Genomic DNA, 12,160 nt, shown 5'->3' with positions numbered 1-12,160 from the left:
GCCCCCACGTGGCCAGGGGTGGGCAACCCCTAGACCAGCAGACGTCGGGTCATGTGGGCCAGTGGGAGGGGTACAGGAGTGCATCTGAAAGTGGGCGTCCATCTGGGGAGCCTCTCCTCTATGTTGGCCACACTCACTTTGCAACAAGACCAAAATGTGTGTTTCCAGAGTTACCTCCTGAGCAGGGAAGGGAGGAGTGACCTGGGGAGTTGATGTGGTGACCGGAGGATCCTGGAGGGAGGTTGCAGTCAGCCTTCTTCTCCCAAGGGGACGGGCGCTTTCCGTGGAGCAGGGAGAGCTGTCCTGGATGGGGAGCCCGGGGTGGCTGGGACCGGCTTCTGGTGAGCCAAGACTGCACGCTCTCGAGGAGCAAGGATTCTTTGTATGTGAGAGTAACACTGCTCCGCCAACAGCTGCATGGCGCTTGTTTTGTTTTGTTCTTTTAAAAAATTCTCTATGACAAAGTATTTTTATTAGGGAGAATTTAAGGCTCTGCAAAGTAGAGAAAATGACTTATTCTGCCACTCAAACATGCCAACCATTCACGTCTTACTGTGTATTCCTCTAGTTGTTTCTGAGTGTGGATTTTTGGCATGTTTATGTAATTATAATCCTACTATATTGATACTTTTGTTTCCCTTTTTGTACTAAACCTATGCACATTTTTGTACATTATCAGTGATTTAACATCATGAGCCAAATTCACTGCATAGCGGTGACCTCGACCTGTGGTTGAAGACGTGCTTCCTGTCCCGGTGGAGGCAGGGGCTGTACAGCGGAAGGGCTGGGCGGGAGGTGGGTGGCTCAGAGGGCTCCTTGTCACAAACTTCCAGAGCGACAGCCCGGCACTTGGCAGATTAAACCTGGTTCTTACACATTCAGTCAAAATCAATTAAAAATGACTTGATCTGAGAAACCAGAAAGTACCCAAAAATGATGAGCAATTTTACTTAGGTTTAGGTTTAGATTGTGCAGATGTAGGTGGACCAGCAGAAAAGCCACTGCCAAGATCAAATGGAGAAAGTCAAGCAAGCCCTGAAGCTCCAGTTGCATCAGTTGTTCAGGAAGCACAGGAACTAAACTCTTAGTAAACGAAATTGACGGTCTTCACAATGGAATCAATGTCTGGATGCAACAACAAATCAAAGACCGGTGCAGGGCTGAAATTCCACACCAGACCCACAGGAGAACCCCTGGACCTTCCTGCGGAAAACAGGCTCAATCAGAACATTGTCTTTCCTGTTGCAATGCATAGCATTTTCATAGAGATCAAGTGATCACATGTACTGGGGATAAAAGAGCCTTCAAATGAAAATCGCATAAAAATTCACAGAAAACAGACAAAATTATGCATTTCGTATTTTGAGGGCTTGTGAAGTTAATAGATATATATTCATGGATCAGGTACATTCTAAAGTAGTTCTAAAACGCATTCTAGATTTCATATTTTGAGAAATTACAGAATTATGCTGATAGGACCATAAGCATTGTGTGATGGAGCAATAAGAATAGGAAACAATTAGAAACCCAGTCTACATTTCACAGTACCACGCATTCCTGGTAATTTTCTTTAAGAAAACAAAGCAGCCTTTTGGGCTGCTCAAACATGGTTTCCAAAAGGAGCGGGGTTGTTTCTAAAGGGGTCCCTTCTAGAACCTCCATCTGAGGGGACGCCTGGTGAATTTGCTAATGGACATTGCTCATATAGGTTCCTGCAGATGCTGCTTCAAGTTGCACCTGGGCGTGTCCCGGTGGGGGTCAAGGGCACTGTCCACCAGACCGCCAGGACCACCCTCACGTCAGACAACAGGCTCAAGTTTGGGGTGCCCAGTGTTGTCTCACTCAGACCAGCTGGCCACACATTTGGAGGTTTCCATAGATTCCCTCAGGTGTGATACCCCTCCAGAATGACTCACAGAGCTGAGGAATACGTCCGTTTGCCTGAGGTATTCATGCAATTACAGCATCATTGTAGCAACAGGATGCAAATCAGGACTGGCCAAAGGGAGGCACGCATGGGGCGGGATCCGGGACTAGGCGGGTCCCACACATGAAGGTTTCCTCATCCTCAGGGACCAGTCACCCTCCGAGCATCATGCGTGGCCATGTGCTCAGTGTTGCCAACCCAGGAAGCTGGCCCCAGCGGCTGGCCAGAGTTTTTATTGGGTTTTCAGTAGGTAGCCATGACTGATTGAATTATTTTCTGCTTGTGTGATCCCCTCTCCAGCCCTTTCCCTCGCTAGAGGGGGGCAGCTGGCCCAAAGCACCACCCCCAATCCTGTAGTTTGTCTTTCTAGCATGACCAGCCCCAGGTGGGTCACCTCATTAGCATAAACCCAGGTGTGGTCCCGGGGCGGCTATGAATCACAAAGAGCCCCATCACCCAGGAAATTCCAAGGGCTTAGGGGTTACCTGCCAGGAGCCAGGGCAAAGGCCAGACCTCTCTCTGTGTAAAGTTAATTCACAACAATTGCTCTACTTGGATTGAAGCTGAGACCAGGCAATAGATCTGAAGAGGAGCTTTCACTGGAACTGGTCACTTGTCAAAGTGGGCACCTGCTACAAGTGGACTGTGTAGAAATGCTTCATCCACACTCGAGCCCCCACCAAATTTAAGAGAAGTGACAACGGGGAGAAGTACGGGGTCTCTGCATCAGCTGATGAAAGATTGCCCCCTGCAAACAGCAGAGGTTATTCTACCCAGCCGCTCAGATGTCTTGGGGCACAGCCTGACTCCCGAGGTGGGCTGACCATCTAAATCGGCAGCAAAACTCTGCCCAACAAGGAACAACCAGCTATCCCAGAGCTTTGAAAAATCTCTCTGTTCCCAAGTCACCTTGAGAGTTTGACAAAGTTTTATTCCAAATGCCTGGCAAACTGAAACACCACCCACGCTCAAGCGTTGCTAACATATCCTGCACCTTTGATTAAAGAGTTCATAATACGCTAATGATGAAGGAAAGACCTCATTTGATATTTGTTGAAAATTTTTTTATATTAAATTTTTGTACTAATTATATATTTTTCTAAAACAATCACACCAGCCTTTTAATCCATCCTTGCCTCCCATTTTTATATCCTTTTCACATAATTTTAATATCCCCTTTCTGACCACGGTCCTTAAATATCTAGGCTTGGCTCTTTATGCTGCACTTGGGCGTCCCACCTCCGACGGCCACTCTAGTCTCAGAGAACAGCAGAACCTGGCAAGTTTCATCAAATATCTTTCCGTGGCAAGACAGTTTAGGTATGTTGAAGACATTTGCCATCTTTGGAAAGAGTTTATTCATCTGGGGGTTTTATTGCATTATGTTATCTGGACTTTGGAATGATGATGACGTATAAATGCAAAACGACTCTCTCATTTGTAGATCCACACATTGCATATTCTATAGTAACGCGGAACGCTCGGCCTCTCTATAATAATGTGAGTTAACCAAATATGTAATAAATACAGTATGAGTGAAGAATATATTAAGGATTTGGGGTGATATGATAGTATCAGCAGAGGTTCACATAATCTTTATCCCAATCGTGCACTGATATATCCAAAAAGACATATAAATAAAAGAGCATCTAAGTCAGGACCAACAATGACGCCCCCACAAAGGTCCCTGTTCCACACCAGTCACTGAGTGGACAGCCTCTCCCTGGGTTGGGCTGAGAAGCCCCCTGATTGCCAAAGAATTATCTTGAGACTCGTGTGGGGGCCAGGGTGAGGCAATGGCAGCACTTGCCTCAGGCACAAGATCTAAGGGCGCTCCAAAAAATTCAGACATAAAAATAAGTTATATTTTGATGCAATTAAAAAAAATCAAAACTTATGCAAAAAAATCAATGATAAAACCTATCGACATTACAAATAGAGCCAGAACTGGTAGTCTAGTGGTTAGGACTCGATGTTCTCGCCACCACAGCTGGTGTTTGTTTCCAGTCAGGGAACGACACACCCCATCTGTCGGTTGTCAGACTGTGGTGGCTGCCTGTTGCTGTCATGCTGAGAGCTCTGTCACCAGGATTTCAAACACCAGCAGGGTCCCCCATGGGGGACAGGTGTCAGTGGAGCTTCCAGACTGGACAGACTAGGAAGAAGGACCTGGCCACCCACTTCTGAAAAAATTCGCCCTGAAGATCCTGTGAATGTCAGGAGCGCTTTGTCTGACATGGTGCTGCAACGTGAGAGGATGGCACAGAAAGACCGGCAGCCTTCTGCTCTGCTGTCCACAGGGTCCTAGGAGTCGGAATCCACTTGATGGTACTAACGACAACAAATAACGATAGGATCAGTTGCACAGTCCTGCAGAGCTATATTGGCTAAAGAAAAAGTCAGTAACACACATCATGCCTTTTAATTTTTTTAAAGGTATTCTTTTGGTGAGGAAGATTGGTCCTTAGCTAATATCTGTTGCCAATCTTCCTCTTTTTTTTTTCTCCCCAAAACCCCAGTACATAGTCGTATATCCTAGTTGTAGGTCATTCTAGTTCCACTACATGGGACACCCCAACAGCATGGCTTGAGGAGTGGTGTGTAGGTCTGCACGTAGGATTTGAACTAGAGAACTCCGGGCCGTGGAAGTGGAGCTCCCAAAAGTAACCACTTGGCCACATGCCCAGCCCCTCATCATGCCTTTTCATATTTTGTTGATGGATTTTACACTAATTTTTAGTTATTAAAAAATATTGCATTAAATTTTTATTTAGTTTGCTGAGATTTCTGATGTTCCCTTAAATGCTGCGCTGGAGGTGTGTGCCTCCCTTCCACACTCTCCACGCCCTGGCTCTGTTGGAAAGAGAACAACAGGATCAAAAGCAATGGCTGCCTCCTAACTCAGAGTTACTAAATCTGCTCCCAACACAGAGACAGATGATGAGGGTGTGTTGAGGTTTCTATCCTAGAGTCGTTTATTCAGGGGTGTTTACTGAGCACCTGCTGTGAGCTAAGTCATGTTCCAAACCACCTCAGGGAGTTTAGAGTCTGGTAGAAGATGAAGACAACAGAGTTTTACAACACAGCCGAATCAGGGCAGCAGATGGGGGAAGCTCTGGTTTAAGAGGACAGCGGGACCCCACGTGATTTCTTTTGCTGCCTCCAGAGAAAAGGCTGAGATTTGAAGGCTGGAGGAATATGTGGTGGGTGATGGGCGTGTAGGAAGAAGGAGGGGAGAGCCGCGATCTTGCAGAAGACTGGGGTTGAGAACCAACTGGATCATTGACAGACGTGGCCCAGGACCGACTGTGGCCACATGTGAAGGGTCGGCAACTCACCTTGTTTTTGTCTCTGAGAACTGAGCACTGGAAACAATCCATGATGCGGAGGCACCCAACTGGGCACCAACATCATATGAACTGATACAATACATGAGCTTAATATATCAAAGAAATTTTGAAAGAAGTACACAATGGAGGTGGGCAAGTTAGCCCCAATGCATATTTGAGCAGAAAGACTTGAATAAATAAAATAAGGAGGAGCTGGGATAACAGCACACAGATTGATTGATAAAGCAGTGAAGATGGCCCGGAAGAGAAAGCTGCAAGGATCAGGTAGTGCAGTCTTACGTAAATTCAGGAGCCCAACATTTATTTGGAATGTAGTTGTTGTTAGCCTCTTCCTGTCTCTCTCCAAGTGTTTCTAGGAATAGCTGAAAGTTGTACAATCATTCTTTCCATGATGTTCTTCAAAGAGACATATAATCTGCATTTAGAACTAGCATAAAACCAATATCCTACTGCTGAAGAGGTGGGGTGTCTCCAGGGCACCCTTTGTGGGTCACGTCTCCTGTCCCCCTCAGCCTTCAGCCCATCTGTGGTCAGGACAAGACCCCATGACATGTTGTATGTAATATTATAATCATGTTAAGAATCCACGAAAAGACATACACCAGCATGTCTATAGCAGTTGTGTTTGGGCTGTGGGACTGAAAACATTTTTTTAAGGTTTCTGTTTTTCTACAATTTTCTAATTTTTCTTTAATCCTCAAGTATTACTGACTTAATAAAACGCATTTCTCATAGTTATAGAATAAAAACTCATATTGATGTAGTCTATTATGACACTAAGTAAAAAACTCTTCTCTCTTCTTTCCCTACTCTTTCTAGTTTGCCCTCTTTTGTGTCAGATATTCGTTTCCAGTTCCCATTGCTCTTATTCCTTCCTTTCAGTATCTCTATTTCATTCTCCATGTTTCATCATTGAATCCTCTTTTGGTCACCCCGTAAGTCGTATGTCTCTTAGATCTTTTCCTCTAAGTTTCCCTCTTGGGGAGCATGATAACGAAGGCTGGAACATGGGGTAAAGAAGGTTTGGAAAGGTAGAGTTATATTAAGAATCAGAATGAAGAAAGCTAGGTGGAAAAAGGAGGGCTGCCAAGTCAGCAAGGCTATAGTCCCTAGTTATTCACTCCAATGCTAACCTAGAAGGTCCTCTGAAGGTATTTACTAGATGTGGTCAGCATCTTCAATCAGTGAACTTTAAGTAAAGGAGGTTACCCTTGATAATGTGGTGGGACTCACCCAATCAGTTGAATTCCTTAATGGCAAAGACTGAGGTTTTCTGGAGAAGAAGGAATCTTTTCAAGACTGCGGTGTTGACTCCTCTGTGAGTTTTCAGCTGGGTGGCCTGCCCTGCAGATTCTGAATTGCCTGGCCCCCACAATCATGTAAGCCAATTCCTTATATATATATATATATATATATACCCTTATGTATATATATTCCATATACATATGAAGTATAATATACAATATATAATATGTTAATATATAAAATATACTTTTAAATATATTTCATATATATATTCTAGAGAATCATAACCAATAGAAGACTAGATACACAATTGATATATATATATGTATGTACATATAGATAGATAGATAGATAGATAGATGGATAGCTAGATAAATAGATACAGAGGAACTCATATCCCCCAGACTACTTAGAGGGTAACTTAAGACCTTTGCTTGAAACTGGGGTGCTGTTGCAAAAATACCTAACAATGTGGACGTGGCTTTGGAATTGGACGGTGGGGGCAGGCTGGAAGAAAGTTGGGAGCAAAACGGAAGAAGCTTAAACACATTGGGAATGCTGTTAGTAGAAACGTGAACTTTTAGCTTGTGGCCAACAAGGATCCACAGATTGATTGCAGAAATCTAGACTGGAGGTTGCTGTCTGTGAGGGCTCAGAAGGAAGTGAGCAGCAGGTTATTGCAAAATGGAGGAAGGGAAATCCTGGTCATATAGGGGCCAAAAGCTTAGTGGAATTGTGTCCTGCAGTTAGGTGGCAAGTGGAACTTGTGAACTATGAAATTGTGCATTTAGCTGAAGAGATTTCAAACAAAGTGTTGAGGGTGCAGCATGGTTTCTCCTCGCTGCTTATAGTAAAATGCAAGGAGAAGAAGATAAATTGAGGAAAGGACTATTAAATAAAAGGAACTAAGTCTTGATGATTTGGGAAATTCTCAGCCTATCCAAATTGCAAAATACACTAAAATGATGAGATTCCTCAACAGCAAAGTGTGCTCCTGAGGGAAAGCTGAAGGTGTGGCTGCATGTAGTCTCTCACTCACACCTCAAGATGGTCAAAGGCAGGGGAGTCAGTCACAGGGAAGGCTCATAGAGATCCCTTCAATCAAACCAGAGAACATCTAGAAAGCTTAAGGCTTTGTCCCACAGCTGTCTCAGCTAAAGCCAAAAATAGAGATGGAGTTATGTGAGAAAATCCTTGGATGAGCCTCTTGTCTAAGAGATTGAGTCTCTGTGACATATATGGGTGATCCACAAGCTTCCTGAGAATTTTATATTAGCAAAAACACTGCCAGCTTTGTCCAAAAGGAACAGAGAGAGTACAAAATGAAAGTAGGCTCTCAGATCCCCAAAATTCAGCAGGTAGGAAACAGACTCATAAAACTACGAAGCAGAAAATAAGTGCTATGTTTCATGAGGAAAGAAAAAATGATTCAGAAGGCAGAGCCATGAACCGTAGAGGACTGATCCCAGACCCTGGGAGCTGATGAGTTTCCCCACTTTGAAATTGCTTAGGAGCAGTGACTCCATTAGGTCCCCTTCATTTCTCCCTTTTGAACCAAAACGTCTATATAATCAGTACCAATGTCCACCGTACCGTTGTATTTTGAGAGCAGATAACTTGTTTTCTAGTTTCACAGGCCCACAGCTGGGGAGGAATTTTGCCCCAAGTTGGATTATACCCGGATTCTCACCCATACCTGATTTAGATTATGGTTAATGGAAAACTAATATAATATTTTAGGAAAAGATAATAAAACATATGATCAAGAACTACCATTTTTATTCAACAGACATTCAACAGACTTTCTTGTGTGCTTATTTATTCAAAGCATTGTACTTAAATACACAGCTATGTTATTTATTTATAGGTAGGAGTTACCATGATGACTTTTAAAGACCAATATAAATGCAAATCCAACACGGCAATCTATACGAAGTTTCATTTTCTTTTTAGAATAAAAATGAGGATCATGATAATTCTTCCCATAAAAGATTATGTCATAACCCCACATTTTACTAAAGTTACTCTTATCACCAATTAGCAGAAAGTCATTTACACATAAATTTTAGACTAGTATAGTCTCATAGGAGCTTTGGGAGGTAAATGAATCAATCAATATTATCCCATTTCATAGAAAAGAAAATACTCAGAGGAGAGAAAAGCCTGTCTAAGGAAACATTGCAAGTCAGTGACTGGCTTGGGAGAAGAACACAAGTTTGCTGAGTTTGAGTTCTTGCCTTGTGGATCGGCTACTGCCAAATTCTTCTCTCATGACCTTGAATGACATTGTGACTGGTCCCCACTCTCGAGGGAATTGGTGCCAATACGTTAGAAATCTTTCATTATACACAACATCTCCATTAGGTACTGAAACAGTAGAACTCTAGAGTTATTATATTATACTGTACCCACAAATGGCATAATTACAAACCAATGCCTAATTTGAGAATTCCAGAGAGATCAAAGAGGTCAAATGTTTAATTGAAATGGAATATTTAAACTAAATTGCTAGTGCACTACTTCAATATTATTGAAGTACTAATAAATACATTAAAAGACAGTTAGCAAATGTACTTCCTGCTGAAGAACGATCATCCCCAGAATAACATTAGCTCGTTTTGTAATATACAGAGAATGCTGTTTCAAGCTAATTAAATGCCATGCATTTTTGATAGCACTTAACAATATGTGGTTAATTATTATTATGCAGGGTTTGTTCTATAGCATTAATTATGATGAACTCATTTGGCTTTTATAAGAATAGGAAATGTGTTGGTTTGGGGAGGTACAGTGTTTATGGTGTGTTTCATTGTAATTTAGATTTAAATTAATAAACTTTGGAACTTTATGTGAAAAACAAAGAGTTTTCTAAATAGATTCCAGCAAGAATCTTTGTAGATTTGACATCTTTATAAAGCCAAGTTTATTCTACATTAAAAAGCATCACTTTTATGCAAATCACTGTGACAAATGCAAAAATGAATTGGTTATATGACCTGGACTCATGGATCCTGATCCCAGGGTAATTTGAAGTATTTCTGATTCCTTAAACTATGACCCATGAATTATTTACCCCCTCCCTCTCCTTGGCTCCTCTCTCTTGGAGCCCACTCAGAGCTTCCTCCCCAACAGGGTGGTTCTCCCACCTGGGTCTCTCTCCAATTCCTTAACCAAGTGTTAGAACACACGTGTCAGGACCCAGCCCCACACATCCCTACTCAGGGGTCTGCGGCGTGGTTGGGACATTGTACTTTTAAGGGCGGCCTAGTGCCGGGGGGCTGGGGGCAGGGCTGGGAGAGACTGCAAATGCATACAAAGTCTCTTTTTGAGGTGATGAGGATGTCCTCAAATTAGGTTGAGAGGGTGATGGCATGCCTCTGTAAATTTACTAAAATTCATTGAATTTCACTCATAAAATGAGCACATGCATTGTGGTGAATAACCCCTCCACACAGGGAGTAAAAGAAGAATCGACCGAGAAGCCTTCACCCCAGCGTGTGCCCCCTTCCCAGGCTCTGGGGTCCACACAGCCCTTCACCCCTAACGGGGCACAGAGGGCCACCTCAGCCACAGGACCGCTGAGATGTGAGCTCACGGGGCCCTGGGGGGCGCATTGTGCTGTGAACTGGCTGCAGGTGGAGAGCCACGCAATCGTACCCAGTCCTTGTCTGCGTGTCTTTCTATAAGATGTGTTTTGTTCCTACAGTACATACATGTAATTAAGGGTTAATCCTTTCCAGCAACGCGCAATGTAATAAACTTTTCATCCAAGCTCAGCTTAGACATTGAGCATCTCTAAGATGTGCTGGATTGAGGCAAGCTAGTTGGTTCTGCAGAGTCAGTGTGAACGGACGGCCAGGGTAAGGTTGCGTTTGACATCTCTGCAGGGCAAGCCACCTTGTTTTGAGGGACGTGTCTCCAGTAGCCTGTAGAGTGCATGGTGCCCTCCTCGTTTGGTTGTTGGGGCATCCTGCCCGCATCACACTTTCACTGCAGCTTAGGAAAAGTCACCTGGTCGCACCTCTAGTCTGAGGTTTAGGGGGCCACAAGGCAGCGCTAAGGGAAAAGAGGCTTTTATGGAAAAACTAGGGTGCTTAAGGTTCCAGGGGTCATTTTTGAATGTCATAACTAGTAAGATGACTTTAATAAAGTATGCTGTAGAAACTGTTCTATATGGTTATATTACAGGAGGGTATTTCAGTAGAGTAAAGATTTGTTTTAAATAAAAAAAAAATAACGTGATATCTTCTGCAGACTTTTGTTTTAGGCTGTCACAGCTGTCTCAGAGTGGAGGTCTCTGTGATAACTGTGTTTCGATAAAAGCAGGACAATGAGACAGAGCAAGGAGCAGGGCTGGCTGGGCGGGTTCCCACCATCTTGGCTGTCCTGAGCCTGGAGATCCCACCCCGGGAGGGAGGCAGGTGTCACGCGAGAAGCAGGTCCACAAGATTATTCTAGTCTCAGAATAGCAGTGCTGATGCCACTTGGGTCCTGTATTTTCATTGTCTCTTTCACAGCTCTTGCCACTTGCTCTTCATATCCCTCTCTGAGAATTTCCGGGCAGGTTCTGCTCGCTCTGTTTTACTGATTTAGTGCAAAGACCAGGTGTGTCATTTGGTGACAGGTGGCAGCATTAGGCTAACGGAACATGCACAGAGCAGAGCCAGACACAGAGTGGAGATGCCTGGTGGGGCTGACACAGGGTGCCCCCTCACCTGCAGAACAAATGGAAAGGACACACCTCGAGACCTTTTCGGTTCTGGGGTCTGACTCTTTACACAGCCTTACTTGCCAAGGTTAAGCTCTCAGAAATCTTATTTCTTATTTCTCTATTTTATGTATTTCTGCGTTATATTAAGGAAGAGTAAATGAAGGCGAAAAGGAAGGTAACACAATGGGGAGAGGAGGGCGGCTGCAAGTGCCGTTCAGTAGAGTGAAAATCACTGGGTTTGGGTCTAACCACCTGGATTCACCCCGATCGCACCAGGTACCGATCCTGCGACCCTGCAAAGTCACTTAACCTCTCTGAGTTCAAGCTTCCACGCCTGGGAAGTGGGGTTAATTATTGCCTGAGTTTTCCTGAAGATCAAACATGGGAAGGTGTACGATGCTTGGCAAATGCTCAATAGGCAAAGAGGGGGCATGGGGTGGGAGGGAGGAGATTTTATGAGCCCTGGGTGCCAGGCGCCCTGCGGGTGCTATAGGTGCGAGGCTCCGTTAATTCTATTTCCTCTGTTCCTCAGAGTGCGTGCTATGAGAACAACAATACATCCTGGCTGACTTGGTTAACATAACAATGAGGCCAGGGTTCTTCTTGCTGCATAAATTGTTTTTGCTTCACGGTAAGTTCCCATGTTCAGGCAGCGGTACTGCAGTTAAATGGGAGGAACGTTAAAACAACTTATGTGAATGTAGACTGCTGCCGGATGGCTCAGGGACATCATGGAAGTTCTTTTCCTGTGCCCCGTATGGTTAGGAGAAATTAACACTGTTAGTCAGCAGCGCAGGTACACAGCACTGTGCAGCATAAAGCAACATCAGCTGGGAAACCGCAGTCGTTCTATAGTCTGACACAGTGGGACATTTCCATTCATTGATAAGTTTTTAAAATAAACAGAAGAATCAGGTTTTTACTGTC

General features: G+C 43.9%; 1 long non-coding RNA gene across 1 annotated transcript; it reads right to left on the bottom strand.

Moving 5' to 3' along the window:
- Positions 1 to 924: 924 nt before the first annotated feature.
- LOC138915344 (uncharacterized) lies at positions 925 to 2,300 on the bottom strand. Its single transcript, XR_011421157.1, has 2 exons — positions 1,917 to 2,300; positions 925 to 1,203 (listed from the first exon to the last, which is right to left on the bottom strand). It is a non-coding gene; the product is annotated as an uncharacterized lncRNA (long non-coding RNA).
- Between the last annotated feature and the right edge of the window lie 9,860 nt (positions 2,301 to 12,160).

The sequence above is a fragment of the Equus caballus genome, chromosome 8 (assembly GCF_041296265.1).
Source record: "Equus caballus isolate H_3958 breed thoroughbred chromosome 8, TB-T2T, whole genome shotgun sequence".
Lineage (NCBI taxonomy): Eukaryota > Metazoa > Chordata > Mammalia > Perissodactyla > Equidae > Equus > Equus caballus.
This window is presented reverse-complemented; position numbering and strand designations above follow the sequence as displayed.